The sequence below is a fragment of the Lampris incognitus genome, chromosome 19, assembly GCF_029633865.1.
Source record: "Lampris incognitus isolate fLamInc1 chromosome 19, fLamInc1.hap2, whole genome shotgun sequence".
Classification (NCBI taxonomy): Eukaryota; Metazoa; Chordata; class Actinopteri; order Lampriformes; family Lampridae; genus Lampris; species Lampris incognitus.
This window is the reverse complement of record NC_079229.1, coordinates 9,063,110-9,077,064: the sequence shown is the minus strand read 5'-3', so window position 1 is coordinate 9,077,064 and position 13,955 is coordinate 9,063,110. Positions and strand designations below refer to the sequence as shown.

Here is a 13,955-nt window from a genome sequence, read left to right as displayed (position 1 = left end):
TGGGGACCCCAACAACAGGAGAAGATGCTCTCACCAAGAAGTCCACCGGGGACTCAACAAGGTGGATAAGCGATGGCGACACGGTAGGCGTCGGTGTGTTCCACTATTCACACAGCACGCAGAAAACTCTGGAGGAACCGCCATCAGAAGCAGGAGGACCAAAGAAGGTGGATCTGAGAGGAGCACCATTCCAGGATCCACCCCTATCGGAGAGAACAATAAGTACATGGGAGGTGTGGACACGTCCGACCAGCTCCTGGGATGATACTCGTTGTGCCACAAAACCATGAAGTGGTACAAAACCCAGTTTCACTGCTTTGTGGGCATCACCACCACGAACAGCTCCCTTCTTCACAGGCAACTGTGCGCAGCGACAAACGACACTCCCATGAAGCGCCGGGATTTCATGGCGCCACTGTCAGCTCAGCTCATGGGAGTACCGCCGGACTTTTCTCCAGGGGAGAGGGCAAACCATCACACACCCGCCGCAGTCGCTCCAAACACAGGACAGTCTAAAATGGCGACTGCAGGACACAGAAAGTACGCCATCTTTAAGAAACTGACCACCTTCTGGTGCAAGGCATGCCTCGTGCCCCTGCGTGCGACCGTGGACAGGAGCTTACATGATGCGTCATGTTTAGCAATATGCATTAGCGGGGGGGGGGGGAGACAATTCCTGGCGAAACAATAATAATAACACTCATGGACGCTTGTAATGATCGTTGCCTAGGCATCGATTTTGTGACGCAATACTTCCGCTGCGGGGGGGTTGCGGTTTCATTGTGGTAATGGGTAGACGCTCGTGTGAGCTCTTCGCTGCTGAAACCGTGTCCTGTATCACAACAACAAAACCAAAAACCACAGCTGAGGTACGAATAGTTTTGTCTGGTGTTCATCCATTCCACACTATTGTAAACTACTAATAAGACACGTTAGTCCCTAGCTAACGGGTCTGGCCTTTTAGCCGAGCGGTTAGTGATGTCGCCTTGTGGCGCAGTACACCCCGTATCGAATCCCGCACCGGGCGAGAAAATAACCGGTTACATTGGTGGCAGCGGTGGGATCCGGAAGCGTGCAGATCCTCAGAAGTCTCTTCGGAGCGCGGGAAGAACAAAGCGCGAGGGCGCGCTTCCGGGGAGGGTGACGACTGTAAACTACTTACAAGACACGTTAGCCCCTAGCAAACGGGGTCTGACCCCTTAGCCGAGCGGTTAGTGATGTCGCCTTGTGGTGCAGTACACGCCCTATCGAATCCCGCACCGGGCGAGAAAATAGCTCGGTTACACTATTATTACACTGCCCACGCTATGCTACACAAAACCCCCAAAACAACAACACAAGAATAGCCACAACAAGAACACCACGTCATTAAAACACAATTTTAAATCTAACGTTAACAGTCCCATCAGCCATCGCGCTCCCGCAGCGCAGAACCGCCGACAGTCAGAGCGACGGTTGGCGCCAGATCCAACGGGGCGTAGGCACGGAGCCGTGATTGGCTGTTGCGACCGCCTCCCCCGTTCGCCACAGTATGACGTCATTGTTTTGTTTGTAAGGCGCGTGTGTAGCAGATTTGGAACGGAGTGTTTACTCACTTTATTATTAAAAATGTACATTCAGCCATAGCCCCCTGTTTAAAATAAAGGTATGCTTTATTTGTTTTTGCATTTGTACGTTAGGACAAGTTAGGCATACTGTTTGGTCGAACACGTTAAACTGCCACCTGCCACAAGTAGGGGGAGCTGCAGCCCCCCCCCCCGCCCCCTTCCATCGCTAATGGCTTCACAGAACCGCCAGTTTGAAATCGTTTAGCCAAATATGGTCCTGCGTCTTGACCGAATCGTCTGGTGTGCGCGTTCTTAAGAGTAAAACATTGTAACGAGCATGAATGACTAGACTCGCTAGCCCTTAGCTAACGGGTCGGACCCTTTAGCCGACCGATTAAAGTAGTCGCCCGTGGTGCGGGAGACCGGGGTTCGCGTCCCGGCTGCGGCGGTGCCGGGCCTCCCCTCGAATTCACTACACTGGCGTCAGAAGAAGTGGGATGGTGAGGCCCTCGGAAGCGCGTGCGTCCAGAGGCGCGAGGGAGCTGGTATGCTCCACGTGTTCAGTACTGTTGGAGGAACGCGTTGTCGCCACACACAGGGCACCAGGGGTATTCCATCACGGCAGATGGCGGAAAGTCCAGTTTTATTTTTATAAGTCTCACTAATTTAAGCGAGAGATCCGTCCCATTACTGTGATTTATAGGAGTCCCTGCCCAGTAGCCATGGTAACGTAAATCAAATCAAATCAATTTTATTTGTATAGCCCAATATCACAAATTACAAATTTGCCTCAGTGGGCTTAACAGCAACATGGCAACCTGTCCTTAGACACTCTCATCGGATGAGGAACAACTCCCTAAAATAAAACCCCTTTAACAGGGAGAAAAAGGGAGGCACACAAGGGAAACTCACATGACGCCATTCACACACAGAAAAAGAGAAAGGAGAAGACATCATTCAGAGACAGAGAAAAGACATGTGAGAGAAGAGAACAGTTTGCAATAGTCATTAGTCATAATCAATGAAGTCATCAACTAGTCATAATCTATACTCGATAACCTCGTCAGCAGAACAGTGGTTGGGAAATTCACTGAGACAGAAAACCGACCTGTCATGCAGTCCAGGTTGTGAAGCACCCAACTTAAAGGCAACTAATTGTAGGTTAAGGCAAAAAGATGAGTTTTAAGTTTGGAGTTAAAGGACTCAACAGACTCTGGTTGTCTGACGGCAGCAGGCAGGTTATTCCACAAGAACGGAGCCCGATAGGAAAAGGCCCTGCCTGCCACCAGCTGACTTCTTTTTAACTTTGGGTCACACACAGGAGCCCTGTATTTTGAGAGCGAAGAGCTCAAGATGGACTGTACGGTTTAAGGAGATCAGACAGGTAGGATGGAGCAGCAGAAGCCCCTTGTATTCTGATCTAACATGGATAGGAAGCCAATGAAGGGAGGCAAGAATTGGTGTAATACGGTGACATTTCCTAGATGTCGTTAGGATTCTAGCAGCAGCATTCTGAACCATCTGAAGACTTTTAGCTCTAGAATGTGGCAGACCTGAGGACACAACATTACAGTAATCAAGTCTGGATGAAATACATGCATCTAGAGACTTGATTACTGTAATGTCAGGGTCAAAGCCAATCAGAGGCAGAGTAAGGGCGGGGTCTTCGCGGAATGCGGGTGGGAAATAAAATAAAAGCCAATAGGTTAATTGACATAGAACTGGGCTATATAAGCAGTGCATCTTAGACCACTTACAACCAACGACGGCATGTTAATTCATCGACGACCCTGTGGAGGGAGGTGCTCAGATCCTGCACTGAGCATTTACACCACCAGCCCCAAGAGTCTTCAGAGACAGCTGGACTTCCTTAATAAGTCTTAGTAAGCATCTATAAGTGTCTGTGGGAGAGGTGCAGGTTCAATAGGCCAGCATAGCTTACGTAGTTCACTGAAACCACACATGAGGAAGCATGCTCAGCGCAGCCCAGCCTTAACCACTGTTCAGTCTGTCTGCATAGCTCTGCATCTCTGTGCATGTGGGACGTTCCTGTACGGTGTTGGTGATGCAGAAGGTCTTGCGAAGGCAACTGCATTGCAGGGAAATACTGAACATCTTCATCGCTTTCCCTGGTCAACTTGAAACACAGAGAAGCAAGGAGGTGTGGGATTCAGTTGTGACAGTTGCAGAACAAAAGTCTCCCGCACACCGGCCTCTATGCAGTCAGAGTTGTTTAATTACTAATACCAATGTTTTCAGTACACAGACCTTCATCAGGTTATTACTATTATTATTCTAAAACTCGCCATAACCTGCCTCCTCCCTCACTTGGCTGGTATGCCGCAGATTTAAATATGAGTCGTATCATATTACACAGCAAGGTCCCACCTGAAAACAACCGATTAACAAGAACGTTAAGGTCTTAAATACACCAGTGACAGAAAGTCCCAGCAAGAACATCTGTTAGCATGGAGATCTTGAAGATTACCACTGGGCCACCGTGCCGCCCCGGATAAGGGATAGCCTGGGTGTTATGTCTGCACACATCGACAGTGCTGCATTTGATTTGGTGCTGTTCTATTGTGCTGGGATCGATTGGTGATGCCTGCGGGCTCTGGGTTGTTTGATCGGGCCTGCCTGTGATGCTGTGTCAGTCTAAATAAAGAATGCCACGTAGCGGTTGTGTCGAGCGACAGCGCTGTGTCCTGACGTGATTTCTAAATACAACATTGGCGACGAGGATGGCTGATATCTCTCTCCCACCACCCGCCCCCTTCCTGCCATTACCTGGCGAGCCTCCGGTACCATGGACTCGCTGGCTACATAGTTTTGAAAATTACATCATCGCCTCAGGGCTCGACGACGTGAGCCAGGCTAGGAAGACGGCTCTGTTGCTACACTGCTTGGGAGCAGAGGGTCATCGTGTGCTCGGGACTCTGGGGAACGTCGCAAACTTTGCCGAAGCTGTGGGACTTATGAGCACCCATTTCGCTGCTCCACAGAGCGCCCTCCTTCGGCGATTTGTATTCCGTCAGCGACACCAACTGCCTGGTGAGTCTGTGCGGCAGTACGTAGCTAATTTGCGAGGGCTAGCTAGCTCATGCAAGTTTGGCGCGCTTCAGGACGAGATGGTTCGCGACCAGCTAATCGAACACAACAACAACGCAAAGGTGCGTGAGACTCTCCTGCTGGAAAAAGACGGTCTGCTGCTGTCCAGAGCAATTACCATCGCACTACAGGTTGAGGGAGCAGCTGAGTGTGCTGCTATGCTAAATACACAGCAAGTGGCCACCTCCAGTCAAGCTGCCAACGACTCCTCCCTCTACTCACGGCTGCCCCTCGGGACGCAACCCAGCCAGAGCGAGGCGGGCGCCGACTCCACTGGGGACGTCTTGCAACTGCAACGACGGCGTTCTCGGCCCCGCCCTCAACAGTCCTGTGATAACTGTGGGTCTCGGTCTCATGTTTCAAGGGCTCAGAACTGCCCTGCCCGTGGCCAGACATGCCGTAGCTGCGGTAAGCAAAATCCCTTCGCCAACGTCTGTCGATCTTCCCCGGCTGGGTCAGAGGGCCACACCCCCCAGTCTTCAACCGCCGTCATTCACAAGGTGAGCTCTGGGCCAGTGTCATTCAAATCATGCACAGTCAACATTAATGATGTGTGCATCCCCCTGCTGTTGGACACCGGTGCAAGTGTGTCTCTCCTGAATGTTGATACCTACAGTCAATTTTTCGGTTCACTGCCACTGTCCGCACCCTCAGCTTTCCTCTGTGGGTATGGTGACTCCAAAATCGATCTGGTTGGCTCTCTTCAAGTGACTGTCCGCTATGGAACCAAGCTGGTGCCCAATGCAGTTTTTCATGTGGCACGCCGTGGGGCCAACCTGATGGGCCTGGACCTGTTCTCCGCTCTGGGGTTCTCCCTCTTAGACACAAGGGGGGCAGCAATCCTGACTGTCGCCACACCTTGGCAGCAGAAGTGGCCATCGCTGTTTATGGGGCTGGGCTGCCTCTCTGCCTTCGCCCATCAACCTCTCCTCAACCCTGCTGTGAAATCTGTCATCCAACCACTGCGCCGCATCCCGTTGGCTCTCCGTGATGGGGTCTCCGCCGAGCTGCAACAACTGCTGGAAGCTGGCATCATTGAACCGGTGGACGCGTCACCTTGGGTCGCAAACCTCGTGGTGGCTAAGAAGAAGTCGGGGGGCCTGCGTGTCTGCGTCGATCTACGTGCAGTAAATAAGGCAGTGGTCCCTGATAAGTATCCACTGCCCACCTCAGAAGAACTCACTGCTCAGTTCTATGGCTCTGAGGTGTTCTCCAAGCTCGACCTCAGACAGGGGTACTTACAGGTGCCCCTCCACCCCAGCAGCCGAAACCTCACAGCCTTTGTGACACATGCAGGAGTGTTTCGCTACACCAGGATGCCTTTCGGTCTCAGCTCCGCCCCTAGCTGCTTCCAGAAAATCATGGTCTCCGTGCTGGCTGGCATACTGGGTGTGGCCATTTATCTGGACGATATAGTGGTACACAGGCCCATCAGTGAAATCCACGACAAGCGCCTCAACATGGTCTTCGCAGCCCTGTCCAAGCACAAGCTAACTCTCAATGCTGAGAAATGTGTCCTCTCTGTGCCAGCCATCGAGTTCGTGGGGTTCCGGCTGTCAGCGAGCGGTGTAACTCCACTACAATCCAACGTGGACGCCATTCAGGCCATCCCTGAGCCCAGCTCGGCCACCCAGGTCGCCTCCTTCCTGGGTATGACAAGTTACTACCTGAGGTTTCTTCCCCAGTACTCTGCGACCACAGCCCCCCTGCGCCAGCTGCTGCGTAAGGACGAGCCATGGGTGTGGTCAAAGGCATGCAGTGACGCTGTGCGTGATCTCAAGACTCAACTGACTTCACCACCAGTGATGGCTCACTTCGACATCTCCAGCTCCACCTTTGTGACCTGTGACGCATCAGCCACAGCGATAGGGGCTGTGCTGTCTCAAACCCAGAACGGTGTGGAGAAGCCCATCGACTTCGCCTCCCGTGCCCTCAACCTGACCGAGCAGCGGTACTCCGTGGGTGAGCGTGAGGCGTTAGCCTGTATCTGGGCTTGTGAAAGGTGGCACCTCTACCTCTATGGCCGCTCCTTCACCCTCAGGACAGATCACCAGGCCCTGACAGCGCTGCTGTCCACATCTGGGACAGGCCACAAACCCCTGAGGCTGCACCGCTGGTCTGACCGCCTCCGCCAGTACAACTTCAGCCTGCAGTTCACCCCAGGCAGAGACAATGTTGTCGCCGACCTGCTCTCTCGCTCTGTCTCCACCCCAGCTCCACAGACGGACACTGACTGTGTGGAAAAGGACATTGTCCAAATGCTACACACACCCCTTCAGGCCACTGTCTCTCTGCAGAAGCTGAGGGCAGCCTCCGAACAGGACCCTGTCCTCTCCCAGCTCCGCACCTACATCCAGAACGGCTGGCCTCACAAGGTCCCAGAGGAGCTGGCTGCATTCGCCCGAGTCAGACAGGAGCTCTCCTGCTGGAACGACACCTGCGTGGCACGTGGGTTTTGCACAGTGGTCCCAGCTGCTCTCCGTGCACGTGTTTTGAATACGGCGCATGAAGGCCACCTGGGCATTGTGAAACTGAAACAGCGCTGCCGAGACCTGGTGTGGTGGCCGGGGATAGACAGAGATATTGAGGCTCTGGTGAAGGACTGTTCTGCCTGCCTTGTGAGTGGCAAGACTGGCCACCAGGCTCCCCCACCCCTGCAACCTCTCGCCTGGCCCTCTCAGCCCTGAGAACACCTGCAGTTGGACATTTGTGGTGAGATCCATGGAGTTCCCCACCACCAACGCTTCATCGTGGTCGCCTACGATCTACGACTCACCACTTCCGGCACTGTGACCTCACAGATCATCATCGACTTCCTGGACTCTCTTTTCTCTTGCTGGGGCCTCCCAAAGGCCATCACCACTGACAACGGCCCTCAGCTGGTCTCTGCTGAGTTCACTGCTTATCTCGAAAGCAAGGGCATCTGTCATATACGCACTGCGTACTACCACCCCCAGGCCAATGGCGGCGTTGAACGTTTTCACCAGTCACTGAAGAACGGCCTCAGAGCACACATGGCCCAAGGGTGCTCTTTCACGCAGGCCATCCGTCACACTCTGCTGCACTATCGGGCCACACAGCACTCGACCACAGGCGTCTCCCCAGCCTCTCTCATGCTAGGCCGGGAACTGTGCATGCCCCTTGACAGGCTCCGCCCCTCCACACCCCAGGCACCTCCCTCTGGGGTCAGAGCCTCAGTCACTCGTCAGCAGACGGTTTGACCAGTCAAAACGAACCAGGGTGCCAGACATCAATGTGTCAGACTGGGTCAGGGTCCGCAGGCCCCACAGGGACAATAAAATGGCTTCATACTGGTCCTCTCCTCTCCAAGTCACCCGTCAGCTGGGCCCAGCCACTTACCTCCTCAGCGATGGCACTCGGTGGCACTCCAGTCGTCTACGGAAGGTGTCAGCTCCGCCACACACAGCTGGTGACACAACCTTAGCCATTCCCCCGGCATGGCGAGACGCCCCGGGGCTTCATGCAGCTCCTACACGGGCCCCAGACATTCCTGGGCCTCAGCTTCCCCTGCCATCTCCCTCCCCACCTCGGCCTGCCCAGCCTCAGGCCGCCCCGCGACCTGTTCGCACACGTTTACGCCCTGGCCACCTAGAGGACTTTATGTCAACCTTTCATGTTTGAAATCCTGCTGGGGGGGGGGGGAATGTTATGTCTGCACACATCGACAGTGCTGCATTTGATTTGGTGCTGTTCTATTGTGCTGGGATCGATTGGTGATGCCTGCGGGCTCTGGGTTGTTTGATCGGGTCTGCCTGTGATGCTGTGTCAGTCTAAATAAAGAATGCAAGGTAGCGGTTGTGTCGAGCGACAGCGCTGTGTCCTGACGTGATTTCTAAATACAATACTGGGCTGTATCTCTGGCTCTCTTCTTAAAGAAATGTGTTTCTAGTTTTTCCTCTTATCCCTCCCGATTAACCCAATGGCATACAGCCGGAACTCCCCTGGCTCACGTTTCCACAGGAAGGAGATAGTCGTTACACCAGCTCCCTTCAAACTCGTGCCGGATTGCATCACCTTCAGGCCGCGAAGGAAGGAGACGTAGGGAGAATGCTTTCGGTCGCGTGGCTGCAGGCGCCCGGATGGGCCAGAGGGGTCGCTGGAGAACGACGAGTCCCCGAACACTACACCGAGCTACACCCACTATCCCTCGGGTAAGGGCGGCCTAACGAATGCCTTACCCCGTGGACGCTCTGGCCGTGACCGGTTACGGCGGGTCTGGGATACGAACCTCCCGAGCCACATGACGAGCGGACCGCAAGACCGGCGGGTTTATCCCGCCCGGCCGTGCTGGCCGGTATCTCTTGTCAGTTCTCTGCGAGCAGAAGCAGGTTGACTAGCTAACTGCTAGCAGCTGCAGTTACCCACCATCGATGACTCACCCCGCTGCTCTCACTCTGCGGCCGACTCACCAACCCAACCTTGACACTTACATTTCTTATTAGCTGTTTCCAGCCAACAAATTTGAAATACCTGTAACCGGTTATTTTCTTGCCCGGTGCGGGATTCGATACGGAGTATATACTGCACCACAAGGCGACATCACTGACCGCTCGGCTAAAGGGTCAGACCCGTTAGCTAGGGGCTAACGGGTCTTATTAGTAGTTTACATAAATAACTAATTTTTACAAAAAAAATGTAAAAAATAATCATGCAATCAAGGTGTGTTTCCATCAACTCTGTTTAAACGAATGCAACTCTGGTTTTACGTGTTCTACGTCATAATGACATATTTCCACACCCACAAGGAAGACGGACCAGTTAATATTGAGAAACAGAGCATCACGTGATTAAACTCTATTCACAGTTTCACATTTCATCGAGCAAACGTGTTTCCATCACAAGTCATTGCTTTTCTTTCTGGCCAAATAAGAAGTTTATCCACCACGAGAGAGTGTAAACTGTAAACTCCCAACAGGTCCAGTTGACTTAAAACAGGACGGAGGGAAGCGGCTACCTTGGGGAAAGTAAGGAAATGAACTTGTGTCAAGTTGTGTGAAAAGATTTTGTGTGATATTATTTAACATAACTTGACACCATTAAGTTCATTTAACTTTCCCCAAGGTAACCGGTTCCCTGCGGCTTGTTTTAAGTCAACTTGACTTGTTAGAGTTTACAGTGGATGAACTTTTATGTGAATTTGGGGGATTTTATGCAACAGTTACCATTTCAATCAAGTTTTTTTTTTTTATTATTCTAAGTGACAAAAAGCTCGAGTGGAAGCACGGTAAATGTAACTCCAGGTGCATCAGAGGATGCATGTAGCTACTACTAATAATAATTATAATCAATAAAGCCTGTGCTGTCCCTAAGCTAGGTTGGGGTGGTGCAACGGTGGGACCACACGAGAACACCACTTTAGGAAATGTGCAGGTTGAATCATAGTTTGTAAATTTTGCATACTTTTTAAAACATGAAACCTGTATTTGAGTTATTTATTTTCCATGACAATGAATTGTGAACGTCTACGTCTTGCAAGGGGCTTGTTGCATTATTGGCTCATCAGCATATGGTGGTGTTTAACTAGCAGCCAGTAACTGTGGGGTCGACAACTCTGGACCGGACAGAAGCTCCCACTTGCACAGAGATCTGCCACCGTTCACAACTGTCTCACAACGCAGCAGCAGCAGCAGCAGCAGCAGCAGCTTGTGGGCAAAAGTCAAACTATCTTCTGCACATCACAGGAAGAGGTTAGGAGTGGGTTTAGGTGGAGGGTCTGGGTTGCCTGGAACCCTCCGTCATGAAAGTAGCACATCTGTAACAGACTGACAAGGCGGAGCCTCCGTCTGATTCTTTGTAAGCCGCTGATTAATGTTTACCAGCAACCACTCCTTCTTTTGTCTTTCCAGGAACTGACCACTCAAATTGCCGTTATCATATGATGTGATATCATCGTTAACATAATGGGTTTGGTTCTGCGAACTCCTTCATAGTTTTATACATAATACAACACACACACACACTGCTGTTACTCATGCCGATGGTTATCCTCACATGTACACATCCCCTCGTCTTTCCTATACATCTGGTATTTAATAACTGTGATTTAAAGAGTTTGTGGTAAGGCTGGAATGAAACGACAAAGCCCACTCCCCCCGTAAAAAAGGTCATGACCTCTGACGCAGACTAGTCAGTTGCGACATGTTGCCATGCAGGGTGATTATGTAACACTGATATTGCTGGTATCACTTCTGTCGCCGACAAATGGGGAAAAAAAACAAAAACAAAAACCTTTGGCTTTCGGTGCCAGTATACATGTTAGGGTGTTTTCATGTGTGTGTGTTTAATGTGTGTGTGTGTGTGTGCATGTTTAGGTGTGTGTGTGTTTGCACATGCACATGTTCCTGCATGATGTGTATGTGTGCATTTGCACTCATGGTTACATGACTGCATGCTTCCCAAGTGTGTGTGTGTGTGTGTGTGTGTGTGTGTGTGTGTGTGTGTGTGTGTGTGTGTGTGTGTAAATGCTGCAGACTCTGGCCTTGCTTGCTGCTGCTGCTGCTCAGTGCTTGCTCGTGGACCTCTGGTCAAACCCTAATTACCTTGCAGAAGGACAGATGTGTCCTTTTGCAAGAAGACACGTTGGTGGAGCAGAGGCAGCACGACGGGTTTCCATCCGTCCACAGGGTGACGCTTTACTGGCAGCGCTATTCATCATCACACACCCACCCCCAGTCGGCAATTGTCTAACTCTCTTACAATGCCACATTATTATTGGTTGTGTTGCGTTGCTGAGAAAATGTCTGTCTTGCATTTTTCCAGTCCATGGCCTTGGTGTTACATTTTGAGGAAACAAAACAATTCCCCAGAAACTGATCGTGTGTGTGTGCGTGTGTGTGTGTGTGTGTGTGTGTGTGAGACGATGTTCTCCATCCTGGTTTCATTTCTGATCTTGTTTCTGCAGAAATGATGCCTTTAAGGGGTGGACGTTCGGGAATGCACATATACAATCGTACTGCCACCCCTGTAATGGCATCAGCATTCAAAGTACACACACACACACACACACACACACACATTCCTCTGTGAATATGTATGTGTGACTAAGTGCACTGGAGTGTGCATTCACATGCATGTATGTTTGTGCATTTGCACTGTGCATGCTTATGTTGTGTATATATACATGCATGTATGTGTATATATATATATATGTACACACACAACATAACATACATGCATGGATATATATATATGTGTGTGTGTGTATGCATATGTTATGTTGTGTATATGTACATGTACATGCACGTGCATGACAAATGAGGGTAAGAGCACAAGTGAGAGAGTGAAAAAACATGACTTTTATTACAGAGATACACACAGAACATAAATGCTATTCACAGGTTTGCAGTTGGGTCCCAAGCTAAACAACAACATTAAGATCTTGTGCACAGAGTCCACCTGACAACAACCTGACAACAACCTGACAACAACCTGACAACACCTCTATGTGTAGAAAGTGAATGTCAAAGACATTCTGATTCATTTCAGCGAGGACCGCCTTACTGGAGAGGTCACTTAGATGATGAGTGATGAAACGTTTCTCTCAGTAAACGTTGGGTCCAGATGAGCTGATCCACCGTCCTGTGGTTTCCTCACCCAGGCGGCTGAACACTCGGATCACTGAGCCCCCGGGTCACTGAGCACCCGGGTCACTGAGCACCCGGATCACTCAGCACCCGGATCACTGAGCACCCGGATCACTCAGCACCCAGATCACTCAGCAACTTTCTGTGGTTTCCTCAGCCGGGTCACTGAGCACCCGGATCACTGAGCACCCCGATCACTCAGCACCCGGGTCACTGAGCACCCGGATCACTCAGCACCCGGATCACTCAGCACCCGGATCACTCAGCAACTTTCTGTGGTTTCCTCAGCCGGGTCACTGAGCACCCGGGTCACTGAGCACCCGGATCACTGAGCCCCCAGATCACTCAGCACCCGGATCACTCAGCAACTTTCTGTGGTTTCCTCAGCCGGGTCACGGAGCATGTACCAAGACAATAACGGACAGGCTCACTTTCTGAGGCCAGACTTCAGTAAAACACTGGCATCATTTAGTTTTACCAAGAAAAACTTCACTGATCTCTTGATACACTTTAATAATAATAAAATGGTTAGCACGGTCGCCTCACAGCAAGTAGGTCCTGGGATGGATGGATGGATGGATGGATGGATGGATGGATGGTTGGATGTTCATGTTTAAAGACATCTGATTTGATTTGATTTGATTCGAATAATGAGTAACTTTCCACTTTGATGACTCTTCTTGCCGGCCTTCAGCACCGTCCGAGCCTTCAGAAACCATGACATATGTCTGCTGTCCAGAAACGGGACCGAGCTGAAGCCCGCTGAGCGGGTTCAGGAAACTGGCGAGCTACTCGTGACCAGACAGCTCAGTGAGATGTTGGCTGTAAGTTTCTAAATGACGCCCGACGACGTTTTAATGAGGTCTGGGTTAAAATAGACAAAAAGGAACCGCTCCTGAAAGCACAGAACAGTCGGGGACGAGTGTCTTCTGGCTGCGACAGAAGGACACCGGGCTCGGTGGTTCAGCTGGTCTCCGCCACGCGGATACAGGAGACGACCGCTTTAGGTCACATTCAGGTAAAGGTGTGTGTAAATGTTCCCTGTACATCACCAACCGCTTGAAATAACACACGTGAAGGGTCAAAGGTCAAGTGAGTCGCGTGACATTTGGTCCGTTGTGGGATAAACTGGTGTACGTCCAACGGTCATTCGCGCCTGAAGACGGGGCCACTTCCTGTGTCAGCAGGAAGCACAGAGCATTAGCTTCAGAGGTTGGCCCGCTTACTGGGGGCCACGGTGTCATTCGGCTTTTCTGCCTTCCTGGTGGTCTTATTTCCCAGCATGCCGTGTGACTCTGAAATCACGCTTTTCTAGTACATAAATCCACAATTGTGTTTTTCATCTTTTTAATATATATATATTTTCTTTTTAGGTGGAAGATATTCACAGCGTCTCGGCTTCTTCAAATAATTAAGTAAAAGAGTGGGAAAATAAAAGATAGACTGGTTAGAATAATAATAAAAACCCTCACCAGTCACTCTTTTATGGCTGGATGGCGAGAAGGTACTGCTTCATGTGGGACTGTTAAAAGCACACAAATCCGTTGCCTACCAACGCGGGGGTCGGCGGTTCGAGTCCCCGTGTTACCTCCGGCTTGGTCAGGCCTCTCTACAGACACAATCGGCTGTGTCTGCGGGTGGGAAGCCGGACGTGCGTAAGAGTGGGGTAACTGGCCAAGTACAACTGGGGGAGAAA

At 51.0% G+C, this 13,955-nt stretch overlaps 1 protein-coding gene across 1 annotated transcript in view; it reads right to left on the bottom strand.

Moving 5' to 3' along the window:
- Positions 1–13,512: 13,512 nt before the first annotated feature.
- Positions 13,513–13,955, bottom strand: part of LOC130129897 (vasoactive intestinal polypeptide receptor 2-like) — a 75,521-nt gene continuing 75,078 nt past the window's right edge. Inside the window, exon 13 of the mRNA XM_056299578.1 lies at positions 13,513–13,955. This exon is cut by the window's right edge and continues 1,057 nt beyond it. The gene's annotated coding sequence lies outside the window, so the exon portion shown is untranslated.